An 18,224-nucleotide genomic window follows, 5' to 3' on the forward strand; every position below is an offset into this window, starting at 1 on the left:
TGGAAGAGTCTCATAAATATAATGTCAAGTAAAAGCTGCTGGATGCAAAACACACATGTGGACAATGATTCCATTTATTTAAAGTTAAAAATAGGGACAGCTAATCTTTGGCAATTTGGGTTGAGACCATAGTGACTACAAGAAAACACAAAAGATCTCCTAGGGCAGGGGGTGTGCAGGGCTCTATTTCTTGATCAAGTTTCTGGATACATTTATGTGCCATTTTTGAGAATACGAGGTGTTGTATTTTTCATGAATTATGCACCTTTGTGTACAAGGCATGATTTACTTCATTTATAAAGTGATGAAATCAGAAGTGTAAAAGGAGTGGGACAAACAAACCCCACACCCTTGAGAGAACACCCATACTTTCCCCAGATGAGGAAATTGAGGCAGGATAAGTAACTCCACCGATGCCAAAAGGTAAATAGTAAAACTGGGCTCAGAAGATTGAACAAGGTCTGGCACAAGCCTTGAGCTCAGGTAGGCCCTTGGTTGTTGCAGTAGAATATCGCTTCTGACCTGATTATTGTTAATATGACTCCAAGGGCTGTGCTGTGTCCTTGGCATGAGATGGCATCCTGGAAAACAGGAGTATGCCAATTTACTCCTTCCTTTTAGTGAATAATTTCATCTTTGGCTAGGATCAGGATGGTGATGGTGATCCCTTTTGCTGTGCTTTTTAAGGTACAGCGATGTCAACACATTTCTTTGCGCCATTGTTATGAAGAAGGTGAATTTTTTTCTTGTTACTGTTGTAGTATATGCAATTCACAGCATTACATTCATTTGATTCTTATAAGGCTGAGTAAAAGAAGGAGAGCAAGAAAGGGAACATTAAATATTACTTTGGGATGAAAGCAACAGTTATTTCAAATAGTATGTGATTTTGTATAAGTAAATGTGTGTGTATGCACACATACTATAAATGTAAAGTGTAATTAAAACCCTTGAAATAACCCAGAAAATAGTACACAGAGAAATTCTGTGTGCCCACATCTTAACTACTATACTCTCTTAAGCCACTGACTTATTATACCAAAATATTCTCCCCTTTAAGATAAAATAAGTAGAAATAAAGAGAGCAACTCAGCATCAAGAAGAGAAAAAAGTGAGAATAACATATTGGGAACAGAAACTGCAGTCTAGTGCCTCCCCACCTTCATTACCATCCTTCCAAATAAATCTCCTTGCTCCTCTTGAGCTGGCAAATAAAAAAATCAACCCACAAGATATATGTGTGTGCTTCTTCTGATGAGCATCACCATCCATCTACAGCACGTCCCACATGCCAGTGTGAAGATGGGCTAGAGGGAGAATTAAAGACTTCAGAAAGTCCACAGCATAATCAAGAAGCCTTTTTTCTTCTGACTACACAGCTTTCATCTCTGTCTTGTGTGATTTTCTCCCCATCTCTTTTACTTTGTGGCAAAGATGCTGATTGCTGATGGGACAATAACGGATCATATACCTAACCTTCCAGGGCAACGAATTGGTTTCAAATCTATGGCACAAATACTAGTGATAAGTTTCATTTTGGCAAGGACCATTAGTTCAAGTATATCCATGTTCCCACATTAGAATCAAATTTTGAGATTTTAAAAGGCATTCACTTCAAGTGTATTTTTTGAATTTAATAAAAGACATTTCTTAAAATATATGGCAGAATGTAGACATTGCCTCATATTGGGATAGAATTTCACTGGAAGTACTAAAGATATTACTTGATCTGAAATAGTTCAGTACTTTTGTATTTTTGTTTTTATTACAAGACAAATGACCCTACTATACAGAAGGTGATGATTTTATTGTTGGAGGCTTGGCGGCATATGACAAAATACCTGAGAAATCATTTATTCTATCTCCCCACACCTGATGGAATCCTTTCTAAAATATTCACTGCTCCTACTTGAGTACTTCTAATTCTTGGAAGTTACTTTGCCTCTCAAGAGTGTATGTTCCATTTAGAGCATTTCTAATTATTTAAAAGTTTTATGGAGTTTGTGATTTCATTTACTGGTCCTAATTTGGTGATTCAGAACAAGTTGATTCCCTTTTTCGTATGGCTGTCTGTCAAGCATTTAGAAAAGATACCTGAGATTTCTCTGTGGTAAACATCTTTAGGTTCCACAACTTTGTCCTCTAGATGTTTCTACCACTAACTTTCCATGGCATTGTTCATCACAAGCCTCATTTCTACTGACTTGATCTCAGAATCCTTCTCTACATGGTTCTCCAGGCAGCCACTGTTCCATTTGAATTGAGATGCAAGCTGAAACCTATTTTCTAACCTTGGTGTTTTTGGTTTCAATATAATAAAGTTCAGTGAAGACAGAGATAGGGAATGGCCTAAAGCTCTTTAATAATTTGAACACACTCTAGTTTGGGTACTGGTCCAAGGTTGATGTCAGAGTTTCCTCTATTCTAAATTCAACTAAGAAATTATATAGGATGTCAACTGTGTCCTTCATACAGGTTCCATTAAAAAGGACTATTTTTGAGCATATCATTACCCATATTTTGACAAGATCCTCGGTGCTAGATTATTAAGAGAACAAAGCAATAAAAGTGAATGAGTGCTATCTGGAAAAATTATGCCAGAATTTGGGTTTGGTTTAGTTTAAGAAATTATCAATTAGCATTTATTCATTTTTATTCAAGTCCATGTATTTCACGGCTTGTGTCAAACATCTAAACTCTAGAATATTCCTATTTGACAGTAACATATACCACAAGTTCATGACAGGTTTCGTTTAGGAGTGCTATTTTCTTATAAAGTACTTATAGAAGAATTTTAGAAAAAAAAATATTGCTTAGAAGTTTAACCTCCTTTTACACTCATCATCATCTTCTGCCAAGGGGACCGGGGAATGTTCTGTCTTTGTAGTATGAGATCATACACATCTACTGCCAAACCTCAGAGAGGCCACCCAAAGTATGTATTTCTCCATCTGTCAGCACCAGGAAACCTTTGAAATTTATGGATGAATAATCATTAATACAATGTTGTAGCTCTTTCTTTGGATGTAAGTTTTTTGTGAAAAAGTTAGGCATGCAAATATGGTGACTATCTGAGATGAATCAGTATAAAACTTCTTGTGTTTGATTATTTTGTTAATAGGTTGCTTTCAAATAGTAACAGAGCACTTAATTTCTCCCCACTTGACCTATATACTCTATATATGCTGGTGACACAAACTAAATAAACATCAAATATCTCTGCTTACTAGGAAAAATAGTTAATGCATGCTGGGCTTAATACCTAGGTGATGATAGGTTGACATGTGCAGCAAATCACCATGGCACACGTTTATCTGTGTAACAAACCTGCACATCCTGCATTTGTACCCTGGGACTTAAAATAAAATAAAATAATATGTATCTCTGCTTATGGCTGGAATTCAGTATGATAGCAGTTTGTTTGCTTAGGACTCCTGAATGATGACCCAAATGCCTTTGCTTAATAAAAATGGAAAAATGACTACTTAAATGGGTTTTTTGGTGAAAATATATTTTTAAAATGAACTGCAGGGAGGTGGTTGGGTGGGTAAAACAACTCCTTGGGGTGAAATGAGTAAGAACAACTGATGAAGAGTCTTGTTGACTTAGAGAATATTGGTACCATGTGAATCTTGGACTAGGGCCTGGTTTAAGAAGGAAGATGATTCAGTCTGAAATATATTTACTTTGAAGGGACTGTGTGGTATTCACATGAAAATGTCTTGCAGAATGTGAAATTATGAAGGTGTAGTTCTTATAAAAGTCAGGACCAAAAATACAAAGTTAGGCATCAGTCCGATTATAAGTTATGTTTGAATCAATGACGGGATTAGTTCACTGAAGTGGTTAAATGTGAATAGAGAGCCTGAGAATTGAGCATAGGAGAACAGGATCCAGAGGAGAAAAGAAATTGAATTATAGTAGATATCTTTTTAACTGTCACAAAAGCCTAGGGAAAAGAGATTTCAAATGGTCATTAGCTTCAAATGCTGCCTAGGAAGATAATGTCAAATAATTAGTGAGAAAAAGTACAGTTGAACTGCTTTTCTTTATCACTGATTCTTCCAGTTGCTCCCGGTTTCATCCAGTAAACAAATCATTCTCTCTCATATTTGTAAACGTGCTGCTCTGCATGGTCACAATTCAACCAGGTCACCGTCACTAGGGCATGAACTTTAAGTACTTTTGTTGAATAAATGTGATGGGCTGTGTGTCATCCTTTATCCCCTGATGGCATCTTTCAGCTACTTAGCTAAGGATGAAGGTGGCATTCTGGTTATGGAATGAAGTCTGTCTCTGTGTAACATTAACTCGACTGTATAAAAGTAAAGCTTATCACATTGGATCATTGATATAATATCATGATCAACCGAGCTAACCAGCCTAGACATTTGATTCAAGTTGCACTGTATATTGCCTGATTGATTCAAAGAAACATATGTTTCATTAGAAATGATATAATTCTTTTAAATAATTTGTTGCCACCAAAGAGAAAGAAAGAAAGGGCAAATATGTGGGAAGTAATTTCTTCCAAGTGATTAGCTGAACAATGTAAGCCTTTTGCTCATTAGTTGTGGTGTTGATTTATTTGATGAAAATTGTGCTCATGAATGAAATAGAAGACCCAATAAACTCTTTACTTTCTTTTTACATCTTGGCTCTTCTATTATGTGATCGACTTCATGCTCATCATGCAGAGATCAACTAGTTCTCAGAAAAGATGGTGTGTTCTTTACCACCAGCTTATCCTTCTCTAGCTCTGCAGTGGCAAGGCCAGATGCATTAACTTCCTGAAATTAAACTTTTCACCAAATTCTTAAAAGTAAACAGACGTTTTATTAATATGGACTTCTGAACATGGAGCAATACACAGAGATAATTGATTAGAAAATCTAATTAAAGGCAACAACATGGATGAACTGAAATGGTAAGTTCACTCTGAAAATAAACAACATATTTATTCTCAATACTCCTGAGTAAAAAAATGTGAAATGGGAGTATATGTTACAGTGAATGGCCAAGTGACCATTGTCTGTTCATGATTTGCATTTATCCTCAGAAATCTAAAACTGACTACAGATAAATATTTTAAAACGGTATATAACATAGATTTCAAAAATTGTGGATAAATCCAGAAGCATTTTTTACTTTCAGAATCTTGGGCCACTACTGAAATCCCTAACTTCCCTTAAATTCTGTCATCCAACATTCACTTTAATGATGTTTACAAAAAACAAATCTAACAATGTTCTTATTATTGCAAGAACCTAAGGAATTTAGGGAGGTGCTTCCCCACAAGAATTAGAAGGGAAATATAATATCTCCATACCTCAAGCTGTAAAACCAACACAGAGCGGATCAGAAATCTACAAAGCTACTGGCTGGCTCTACCTTGGTCATTCAAGTCACAATTTAAATATTATTTTATTAGCAAGACCTTCTCTGGTAACCAAACCTACTGTCTCTACCCCTCCATTCACTTATCACTTCAACCCTGTTTTACTTTCTTCATAGTTCTTGTTATAACTGGATGTTCATTTGTTTATTGAATGTCTTCTTCCCAGAATAAGTACTTCCTAAGAACCAGAAGTTTTCTGTTTCATCATTAATGATGTCTCTTCATCTCAAACAATATCTGACACATGGTAGGCACTCACATAACTTCGTTGAATGAATGAGTGAGCAAATGAATACAGAGGAGGTGGGGGGGTTCCTAGGCCAATAAGTCTGCCCTGTAATGAGACTTACTGTCTTAATGTATTGAAAGAAGGTCGGTTGTAGAGTACGTTTGCTAGAACATGGAGGCACAGAGGCAAAAGCTTATGATGCCTAACCAGGCACTTTCCAGAAGAGAGGGCTCTTAGTCACCACCCCTTAGTACTCTTGCTATGAATGGTAGGAGCCAAGGAGGCTTTGCTTTTACCCTTGGACATCCCTTTACCTTTCCTCCGTAAATATTTCGTCTCTCTTTTTCTTCTTCTCCTTCTTACAGGAAACAGAAACATATACTAGGCACTAGAGCCTAACTTCTGAGGTTCAGTCCTGACTCTGCCACTTAAAAGGTGATCTTGTGCAAGTTACTTATTCTCTCTCTGCCCTACTTTTAAAAATACAAAATAATTTTAATAGTCCCTAGATACAATTTGAATATTGAATGACAAAATGCATGTAAATCACTCATAATGAAGTGTCTTGCTGCTTTAGCAGATAGCAAGTACTCAGTAAATGCTGTTATTATTATCTCATCTTCTGTTGATTTTTACTTCTGACATATTATAGGAGCTCAAATATTCATCTACTTTAACAAAACCTACTATGTCCAACGTCTATTACCTTTCACTTTAATGAATTTTCAATTTTTCTAGTCCTTGCATATATTTATTCTATACTGAGTTTTCTTGCTTTCAGTTTCATAATATGCCTTGTGGTTCAATTAGTCTAGCATTCAGTGAACAATCCTAATCTATTACATCTATGCTCTTATTTATTTTTAATTCAGATGTTCAAATCTCTTCACTTCTGTCTTTTTTGAACCTCAGTCCACACAGAAGCTACTCTGAATCATGAACTTTGTTTTCTGGCCAAGGTGTTTGGTGGGCAGAATTCTAAGATAGCCCCCTCAATTTCCTGGTCCCCACTGTTCACACCTTCCATGCTCCCCAGCAGAGCAAATTAGTGCAGATTTACTCCTATGATGAGGCTATGTTGTATATGGCACAGGTAGGAAGATTATCCAGGTGAGCCTGACCTAATATAATAAGCCTTTTAAAACAAAGTTTTTCTTTGGCTGGTCACAGAGCTGAATCGGTAGTCTGAAGCTTGAGAAGACTTGAATGTACTCTTGCTGGCTTGAAGATGGAGGGAACCATATGGCAAGGAATGTGGATGGCCTCTAGGAACTGAGAGCCACTGACAGCCAGCAAAACAATGAGAGCTCTAGTCCTATAACTGCAAGGAACTAAATTCTGCCAGCAACAAACATTAAAAAATGGGCTTAAAAGTGGATTATTCTCCAGGTACACTGGAAGAAAACTCATTCTAGGCAACGCTTTGATTTCAGCATTGTGATTCCCTGAGAAGAGAACCCAGACACCATACTTTCTATCTTACAGAACTATGAGCTAATAAAGGGATGTTGTTTTAAGTCCCTTAATTTGTGGTAATTTGTTACACAGCAATAGGTAACTAATATCATGTTTGCCTTGAGGTATGATAACAAAAAGTCTGTAATAATTATTATCGATACAGCCAAATAATGGTTATGTACCAGAAATATTATCAGTTTAAGCCAGCATCTGTCTAATTGAGAGACAGGAAACTAGCTATAGTACTGGACTCCCTAACACCAAATAAGTTGACTTCCAAGCCATTCACATTCTTTCCTGGCAGTATACCTTTGTTTCAACATATTTCTTGGATTTTAGACATTTAAACACATAATACTCTCTAATTTCTTGAATAATGTGAGTATAAGATTACCATATAAAAGAGAATACTCTGCTTAGAGTAGTAAATCATAGAACACACTCCAAAGTGAGCATTAAGTTCTCTCCATAAAGAAGTTATTGAAAAGAGGTTTTATACAGTCAAATGGATATCTGCTCAAACAAACTATCTGTGCATGTAGCAGTATACAAATAAACAATATATAAAGCCATTTAAGAAGATTTCAAATGAACCCAAGGTCTAGAAGAGGTCATCTATTTCTCCCTTCTGGGAATAATAACTACATCTCAATCTTAAAAGTTTGTAAGACATGAGATCTTGTAATCTCACCAACAGGATGTTTTGGGGGGATGTGATCATGTCATTCCTGCCATTCCCACCTCCTCAAACTTTTATTACTAATGTCAAGGAAATTTAACATTTTTTCAAATATTTAATTTCACCAACAGGATGTCTTGGGGGGATGTGACCATGTCATTCTTGCCATTCCCAGCTCTTCAAACTTTCATTACTAATGTCAAGGAAATTTAACATTTTTTTCAAATTTTTAATCCCTTTGTCGTGTTTGGGCTTTGAGAGGTTGAATTTAGACGCTTTTACTTCACCTTAGAGTTGCTCAAATAAAAAAAAAAAAAGCTCAGGATGACATCCCCTCAGAGGCAGAAAATGGAACAGGGCAATGAAAAGTCCTTCTAGAGTTTGTCTCGTGAGATGAGAGTGTTTAGAAGGAGAAATGAGAAGGGAATGAGATCACTTTCCCAAAACTGTTATATGCTCCTTGATATAATGCTCTCCATAAAGGCTTGTATAGTGAGGTAATTTTGGCTTTGGTGTTATGTTTAGTGAAAGCTATGGGTTTGAAGGAACTTTTTGAATAGCTCCTTGGTAATATATGCAATAAATCAAATCTATCATCAAGAGTAGCATTTTTAATAGCAGCATTGGAGACAGAAAAAAATTTACAGATTACATGCTGCTTTATTTCATGGGGGAAAAATTATGAAAGCCCTAATCCTTCCAATATAAGTTATTTTGCAATGATTCATAGAAGCCAGAATGTTTCAGTCAGGGTCCAATCAGGATACAAAAACACACAGTAATTTGAACAGGGACAGTTTCATATAAAGAATTAATAACTGTAACACAAGATTGGCATACCAAAGGATTGTCCAGGAAGAAGTACAGGGAACTCTAAAGAATGCAAGAATACAGATAAAATAAGCAGATACTACCCCCAGGGCTGAGATAGAGCATCCAAGGAAGAGCTCCCACACCCTAGGGCAGCTGGTGGGCTTGGCTGTGGTTCGCCGAATGGCAGAGAAGTCACTGTGTTGCTGTACCAGCAGAACTTATAAATCTACCCGTTAGGGTGCCGGGAAAACCTTTTCACTGGAGATGTCTCACTGGAGCCAGTCTGCTACAAAACTGCCCAAGGGAGTTACTGGGGGAAGCTTTATATCAGAGAGCATATAACAGCCTTGGGAAAGCGATCTCATTCCCTTCTCCTTGGCTGACTGGGGGTGCTGCTGTCTGCTACACATTGCAGGAGTCAGGCACTGAAGATGCTACTCTTATTTCAAGAACCAGATGCTCAAAAAGCCACCTACATTTTAGGAGTCTGGTGCTGGAGAAGTTACATGTGTTGTAGAAGCCTGGCTCTGGAGTCACAAGGGACAGATGTTGGAGAAGTGGCTCTTGCTGGAGAAGTGGGTTGTGCTACAAGAGCCTGCTGATTGAACACACTGGAACCAGGAAGAAAGCCCTCCCTCCTGGAAGGTCTCTCTAGTGTCCTGTACTGATAGAATGTATCATGCCAACTGACAAAAGGGAAACGTTTCAAGGCCCCAAACCTATTTTCACAGATTAGGCATTGAGGGTGGAGTTGGAGCTGAGAGGTAATGAATTGGTAACGGGCAAAGAGAGTACTTTCTTTAATGCAATCTCTATAGCTAGTATAGCGGGTTTTATTGTTTTGTTTTGATGTTGTTTTTGTTTTTGTTTTTGTTTTTAATCTGTGAAGCAATTCTGATACTTGGACTTGACCAACTACTTGGGGATTTTATTCCCTTCTACCACCTCCAATCCTTGAGAATGTGTACATCTTGGGGATCAATAGATACAGTAACCTTTGTATTTATAACATGCTGTGATTCCACCCAACTCTTCACATTCCTATCTCAAAAAAGATAATACCTTTTTTTTCTCCTTGTTGAAATTATTCCTGAGTGAGCTTATACCTCTGCCACTCTGAGCTTTCTTCTGATGGGCAAATATGTCCAAGCATTCTGGTGTTCGAGAATGTAGATAGACAGTATGATATTGCACTTGTCCTGACTCATTTTCTGGAGTGATCCTGAGTCTCAAAAATGTACACTCTGTCTTTCTTTGCCTACAAAGATGGCCATGTTGCTTTAGATAGTTTTACACAGAGACTCAGTGGAGTTCAGGACTGTTGAGCTATTTTTACTTTGAAAGATACAGACTAGAGTTTCAAAAAGGTCTTGCATTTATTGTGTTAAAAAAATATATAAAGACATGTTACATTAATGAAAATGTTTTGCATGTATAGTGTTTGTTATCTTCATTGTTAAGTCTCTGGAGACCTTTATTTAATTCATTTAGTGATCTATCCACCATACTTAGTCCACAGAGATTTTGGAAAACGTTTTGTTACAGCCTGAACTTGAAGGCATTTTTTACGCTAACAAAGATCCATTCATTCAGCAGTTATTCATTCATGCATTGATTCATTTATTACACAAACATATATTGAGCATATAATTTTCCTTGAGTGGTTATGGGAAAAAGGGTGAATGCAAAAATGCATGACAGATTTCCCATCTGGACAGCACTTCAAAATCAAGAGAGAAACAGATAGTACAACTGCTATGATGCAGAGGAGACTATGATAGGTGTTTTAAAGAACTTCACAATGGCAAACTAAAGAGAAATATAAATTCTATGATCTAAAAATCAATTAGTTAAAAATAGAATTTCATAATCAAAATCGTATAAGAAGATCACAGAGGATAAGAGTGTTAGCTCCATAAGGAAGGAGGCTCACCATATTTGTCATCACCTTCCTAGCTCCTGGTCATGGTAGACTCGCTCTATACATTTGATGATTGCCAATATGCACAAATGAATTAATGAGTAACCAACCATCTATGTGGGGTTGCAAAAATGAATGAGAAGAGTTGACTTGTTCAGATTCTGCCACTAACTAATTGTGAGCTTGAAAAAATCTCTTGTGTTGGACAGTCCCTAAGACCACCTTCAGGTTCACGAATTCACTAGGAGGACTCACAGAACTCAGCAAAGTTGTTATACCTTGGGTTGGTTGTTACAGCAAAAGGATGCAGATTAAAAGAAACCATAGAAAAATGAGGAGCATAAACTAGGATCCAGAAGACACAGTTGTCCTCTCCCAGTGGAGTTAAATGAACAGCACTTATTTCTCCTGGCAAAGATGTGTGACAACACTCAGGAAGCATTGTCAACCAGGAACTTTCATTTGAGCTTTAGTGTCCAGGGTTTTTACTGGTGGCCAGTTACATAGGCATTGCTGACCACCTATGTGGCTGACCTTATTCTCCAGCCCACCAGAGGTCAAGCTGATAGCACATAGCCCAAGGCTCCTGCCATAAATCACATTGTTAGCATGGAGTCTCTGGCTCTCTGGCATGGTTCAAGGCCCCCACCATAAATGACATCATTAGCACAGGCTCTGTGGCATGGTCAAAGTCCCCAGGTAAACAAAGATACTCTTATCAGGCAGGACATTCTAAAGGCTTATAGGTTGCCTCCCAGGAGCCTGGCAAGGCCCAAACCTTCCTTGAAATGTGCAGAGTGTGAAGAGCCTCGAGTTAATCCTTTGCTGTTCACTATTTAACTTCTGTCTTTTCCTGATTGTCTTCATCTATAAACCGAGGTGATGGCAAAAATGGACCAAAATAATTCCCAGCTTTAAAATTCCACAGTAATTTAAATTTTTAATTAAACAACAAAGAAGTAGAGTAAGCTCTAAAGACATTTTAATTCAGTAAATGTTTAAGAAACACCAGAGTGTAAAGCAAGGACACATTTTTGTATATTTCTTACAATCAGGTAATAGTTTTCTTTATCTCTGCATTCTGCTTGTAAAGACAAATGGTGTTTTTAAAGCCAGGTTCCCACCAGCTCCTGGCCCTTCTACCCCGCCTAGAATCCCCACCCAAATCTCTGGAAAATGAGTGCCTCTCAGGAGACTTGGAAAATTAGTTCAGGCTAATTGCTGCTGGATAAGTAGTGTTTAGCAGCTGTTTGAAATAAGAAAAAAGGGAGATAGGTTTCTATTGCAGCAAGAAGAATTTAGGTTCAATTTAAGGACAATTTGCTAACTAGGAAGAAGATGGAAAACTAAAATAGTTATCAAGGTTTACGGAGTCTCCTTGTCTAGAAAAAAAATCAGAAAGTGCATTTCTTTATCTTTCTGGGTAGTTTAAGTTTAGAGCTGACCTTACAAAGATGCCGTTTTTGTTGTAACACCCCTAAGCTCAGAAATTAAACCATATCCAAAATAAACTCAGTGGCTCAGCCTCCAAAAGCAGATTAGAATGTTTTAGTAGACACAGCATATTTATGGCACTTCAGTTTAAGCTTCAGCTTGAAGGTGGATTAATTTTGGAGTATTGTACCCGAGTTATTTGGGATGAGAAATGCTAGAACATAAAGTTATGTTTTGAGCTAGGATCCAGCTCTCTGTAGGAGTAGTCTTCTGCTCACAGGAAGCTAAAATGAATTTGAAAGCCACAATTGCCATGCCTTCAGAGAAAGAAATTTTCTACTCAAAAAGCAAAGCATTCAGTACCTAGTTGAGCAGGTAAGCTTGATTCAGCATTGGGCAAGTCCAATTAATACCGACTAATGTTACAGCTGTTTGCTGCTAACTGCCGCCTCCTTCACTGCTTTTATAGAATGGCATCTTTACAAATGGCATAGGAGGCTATCATCAGAAATCGTTATTCCTGGAGTAGCACCCCATTTAAGCAATCAAATGATATAAGTATAGTAGTTTGGGGATTAGAAACATTTTCCTGGTTGTCTTTATCTGTGTGCTCTCTTGAGTCTAGTTATCAGCAGCATCAGCATTGCATCTGGAAGGTTGTTAGAGATGCAAAATCAGGTCCCAGTGCACACCTACAGAATCCAAATCTGCATTTTCACAAGATCATTGGAGTGATTCATATGCCCATTCAAGTTTGAGAGGCAGTGCTTGCAAATCTGGACAGCTGCCTGTTTTTGTAAATAAAGTTTTGTGAGTCAAGATTTTGCATTTACCTAATGTCTGTGGCCTCTTTTGCACAACAATGGCAAGACAAGTACTTGCAGCAGAGATTGTATGTCCCACGAAGCCTGAAGTTTTTACTGTATAGATCTTTACAGGAAAAGTTTGCTGATTGCTGTGAGTCTAGAAGATTGTTTTCTAGCTTTGCTGAGATAGGAAGAAAACTGCCCCTTATTGTATGTGTAGTAACATAGGCTTTAGGATGCAAGCTTTTCATAGTTTTTATACTAGAAGCCCTACTGATTTTCTCTTTTCTTCTCTTTCTTCTTTTAAAAAGATTTCAAGATAAATGGAAGAAAAGAGGTTAAAAATAGTTTGAGAGTTTTTGTATTAAAAGCTATGTAATAATAATCTATTCATGTCATTTTATTTTCCGGATTAGAGTAGAGTGTAAGCCATTGGAGAGACCAGAGTTTACACTTTTAAAAAAAATCTCCTAAAGTGGCCTGCATGCACCATGTCATGCATATAGTCTCTTTTCCTTCTCCAAACCCTGAGATTTAAATACTAGAGCTACCAACGACAGTAGTCAATCTGTATCTTTTCTTACGTTGTTCTCCTGTATTCCTCTGAATGTAATTTTCACTTTCTTACCAGGACTACAAGCCACTCAGAGATATTTTATTACCATTCTCCGAATATCCTTCTTTAATACTTACTGTACCCCAAATCAAATTCAGTATGTGATTCTTGGTTGAGAGAACAGGACCATGTATGGCTTTGTGTTCCTGGTCCCTCACCCAGTATCCTTTATACAATAAACAGTGAAGAAACATTTGTCATAAGATTTCTTTGCAAAAAGATAAATAAATAAAACGAAGTCCAACGAAAGTCAAAAAGACCTAAATTTCACTACCGATGCACTCTAGGAAATGTGGCCTTTAGAAAGAAAATGGCCCAGAGAACAGCACTCTCATCCCTGATGGAAGGGCACATACGTTTATGACTGTCCCTCCATTTTCCAACCCACACTTGTCCTGCTGCTCTTTGGAGACCATGTCAGATCTACCACCTCATCAGCATTTATGAATATGTATTGTTTATATTGCCACCAATATACAAAAACAAAACAAAAAAGCTTCATTCCAAATAATGTTGACATTAATTCAGCTTCAGGACTTTACGCAGACACGAAATGCTCTGAACAGCCAGATGGTATCCTGATCTTAAGGTTGGAAAAAAAAATTGATGGATTTTGATTTCTATGTACATTTATGCCTAAGGGTCAAGAAAGGGCTTTATAGAAGATTTCACTGTGAGGAAAGGGTCTGAATAGGAAAAACAAAATGCAATGGTTAAACTTCCTGACATTAGAAGCAGCAGCAGGCCTACCATTCTAAATATTTAGCACCTACCACAAAGGAAAGTCAAATCTCCATATTGGCTAAATCTAAGGTGCCAAAGGTACTAACAGCAAGGTATCTAAGACCTTGCTGTCGAGATGACTGAGGCAGGAACGGGTAGGCATTTTAATAAAAATTCATTTATTTCAAGGGCTTAGATAATGTGAACTAAATAGATAAATCTTCTTCCTTTGGAAAATTACTGTATGGAAAGTTTATTTATTACATTCAACAAATATTTACTGAGACCCTTCTATGCCAGGCACTGTTCTATAAACTGGGAGTATAGTAGAGATGAAAGCAAACTCAAATCCCCAGTCTCAGAGCTTACATTTTGGAGAGAGAGAGAGAGAGAATAAAAACTAAAGTAAAATGTACATAGAGAGTAATAAGTTCTAAGTGAATGTATATAGAGAGTGCTAAAGGATAAGGAGAGGTATTGGGAGAAAGGTTAGAATTTGACATAAGGGAGTCAGGGAAGGTCTGCCTGAGAATGTTGATGCTGGAACCTACCATCTAAGACCTCGCCATGGAAATGACTGATGCAGGAATTGGTAGGCATGAGCTTATCTGGTCCGAAGATATGACAGCGGAGAAAGTAAGAACAGTTAGGAGTAGAGGGCAAGACATCAGACATTGGCACTGTGTGCTAATGTTAGCTAGGGTGCTAGCCAAAGGGCAAGTGTCTGCGTCGGGCTTGTGCTGCATTATGATGTCATAGAGGAAGTGAGATTGGAGGAGCTCCTTGAAGAGAAGGCTAATGTAATCTGACTACACCGAAGTATTTCTCTGGAATAATAATTTTCTCAGGACAAGCAGCGTGCCCTTCCATGGAATATATTAATTGAGTGCAGACAAGCCAGTTTACCCTTCCAGTCCCTCACTCTCCCTAGCCTTTTTGCTCCTTCCACCCAGCCCCATTCCAAAGCCTTGGGGAAACTAAGGAGAGCTTCACTTAGACCTGTCCCATGCTTCCTGGTGGAGGGAGGGCAGAAGTAAGGGGCAGGTGTCAGAGCTGCTAAGCCAGGAAAGAATAATAAGAAAACTTGTTAGGCCAGGTGCTTTCAATTTTCATTCTGCAAAGCCAAAAGAAGACACAAATCTCTACCACCTTTACAAAAAAATGCTCATCCACGTTAATGGCTGGTAGCAGCCGGGTGTCACTCCTGTTTCCTATTGCTGTGAGACACATATGGCTGTGGCTAGGACCCCACAAATCATCCAGTAAGTTCATTTTTATTAGTAGCTTCTGCTTAATTAAGGGATGCACCATGCTTCATCAATCAGCTTCTGTGCATTCGAGTCATCCCTAGTCACTCCATTGCTAATATATGTGGTTCTTGTGCTTTAGGAAAAATAAAAGATCTGGGGCATATTGGCTCCAAAAGTCAAGGGAGATAATGGTTCTGACAGCGGGAGCACTGCTGTGGCAATTCCTTTAAACATGAAACTGACTGACTACAGAGGCAAGTAGGTGATGCCTCTACTCTTCAAAGATAGGAGCTTTGATTCATTAGATCAGATGACTGCAGATCAGATGTTAATATTAACATTTTAATATTGGTGTTAAACAGTATATAATAGATCAAACTAAGTTTTGCATTACTTAAAAAGGACATAGTGCAAGATATATGAAAACCAGGAGGCAAAGTGCCATGGACAGGAATGAAATTGATATGTAGATGGTCCCTCACTTAAGATGATTCGACTTAACAATTTTTTGACTTTATGATGGTACCCATACAGCCATTCCATTTTTCACTTTCAGTGCAGTATTCAATACATTTTATATAAAGTATTCAACTCCTTTAAAATAGCCTTTGTGTTAGATGATTTTGCCCCAATTGTAAGCTAATGTAAAGTCTTCTGAGCATGTTTAAAGCAGTTTAGGTTAAGCTACGATGTTCAGTAGATTGTCTTCGACCCTCAATATTTTCAACTTATGGTAGGTTTATCCGGGATGTCACCCCATCCTAAGTAGAGGAGCATCTGTATATTTTTAATACTTTTGCCTCCATTTAACTTCCTTACTCAAGGTAAGGCTCTAAGAACAACTATTTATCTTTTTCCTGAGTAGGTTTCCAAAAACTTTCCAAGTACATTCCATCTCGTTGAATTCTGTAGTTGCTAAAATTTATTTGCAACTTCAAAATCAATACTGTTAGTGATTCCGTAATCATTCGCGGACATCCGCAGAGTAGCAAAAAATTTGAGTCACTCTATCAGTACCTTCCAGCTAAGGTCCAGCAAGGTGCAGTACTGCCTTCTTTCCCATCTCATGCAAAGCTGGCCAGAGGACAGGGACGGTAGGGGGCAGCGCAGGGTAGTGCAAGAAGCTCCTGCTCTGGGGACCATTTGGCGGGGTTTGAATCCCAACTCTGGCATCTGTGAGTGGAGGGCCTCTGGCCAACTACTTAACGCTTTTACATCTCATGTTCTCTTTTGTAAAATAAAGAAAATAGAATCTATTAATATCAGAATGTGTTGTTTTTAGGTTTTAAGACAATAAGCTAAGTGAGATATATATATATATATATCTGTTGCTGTTGTTTTGTTTTTGAGACTGGAGTTCAGTGGCGTGATCTTGGCTCACTACAGCCTTCCCGGGTTCAAGCGATTCTTGTGCCTCAGCTTTCTGAGTAGCTGGGATTAGAGGTGTTCACCACCACTCTGGGCTAATTTTTTTGCATTTTTAATAGAGAAGGGGTTTCACCATGTTGCCCAGGCTAGTCTTGATCTCCTGAGCTCGAGATCCACCCACCTTGGCCTCCCAAAGTTCTGGGATTACACGTGTGAGCCACTGGGCCAGGCCTATATATATATATTGTATTTCCCTGGGAACAATGATTCAGTAGGAATTAATTCAGTGTTTGTGCTGACTTCATAGAACTTAACTCCCATGAATAATGAGAATCCATTGTAGTATCTTCCCCATTAGCAAATGGATATGCCAAAGATTTTTAAATTTGCATAAAAAGACATAAGGGTAAGGAAAATATTTATTAAAATTGATTTTTTAAAGAAAAACTACACAATCGTAAAATTGGCAAAAATATACAAACAGACACTTCCCCAAAAGAAGATATAATTATGACAAATATGTATATGAAAAGATGCTCTACACCTTTTGTCATTAAATAAATGTGAATTAAAACCACATTGATACTACTACACACCTCTTAGAATTACTAAAACCATAAAAATTGACAATACCAAATGCTGACATGAATGCAGAGCAACAGGAGCTCTCATTCATTGCTGGTAGGGAGGCAAAATGGTATAGCCACTGTAGTAGACAGTTTGTTTCTAATATAGTTAACATATACCTAACATATAACCCCAAATTCCACTCTTAAGGATTCACCCAAGTGAATTGAAAACTTATGTTTACACACAAGTCTGTACATTAATGGTGTATTCAAAACCACTAAAAAGTGACAAAAATCAAGATGTCTTTCAACAGATGAATGGATGGCACACCCATCTAATGGAATACTAAAAAAAATAAAGGATGAGCTGATTGACTTATGTAATAGCACAGAAAAATCTTCAGTATATTTTTCTATGTGAAAGAAGGCAAAACAAAAAGGCCACATAGTGTATAATTAATTTCATTTGCATGATATTATGGAAAAGGGAAAACTATAGGGATAGAAAACAGATCACTAGTTGCCAGGAGGTAGATGAAGGAAAGGGTTAACTAAAAAGCACAGAGAAGACTTTTTAGGGTGATGAAACCATTCTGTCTGATACAGTTTTGGTGGATACATGACTTTATGGATTTGTCAAAATCCATAGAGCAGTACAATACAAAGAGTGAGTGTTTTGTATGCAAATTTTTTAAAAGTCAACCAGAATATTGGGGGTCCCAGGATGGAATGAAGATTGTATCTAAATACACAATCTTTGAATTAGAAATATATTACAAATATATGGCATTATGAAGGAGAGAGGAAAAAGGAACTAATCTAAGTAACTTTGTAAAAATGGTGTTTGGGCTGGATATTGTAAAGTTAAAGACAACAAACAAACAACAAACTGTGCCTAAACACTGTACTCTGACTGATAAATTTGTTTCCCATAGGGTTATAGGTTATAAATTCTGAAAC

This window comes from Macaca mulatta, chromosome 1, assembly GCF_049350105.2.
Source record: "Macaca mulatta isolate MMU2019108-1 chromosome 1, T2T-MMU8v2.0, whole genome shotgun sequence".
NCBI classification, from domain to species: domain Eukaryota; kingdom Metazoa; phylum Chordata; class Mammalia; order Primates; family Cercopithecidae; genus Macaca; species Macaca mulatta.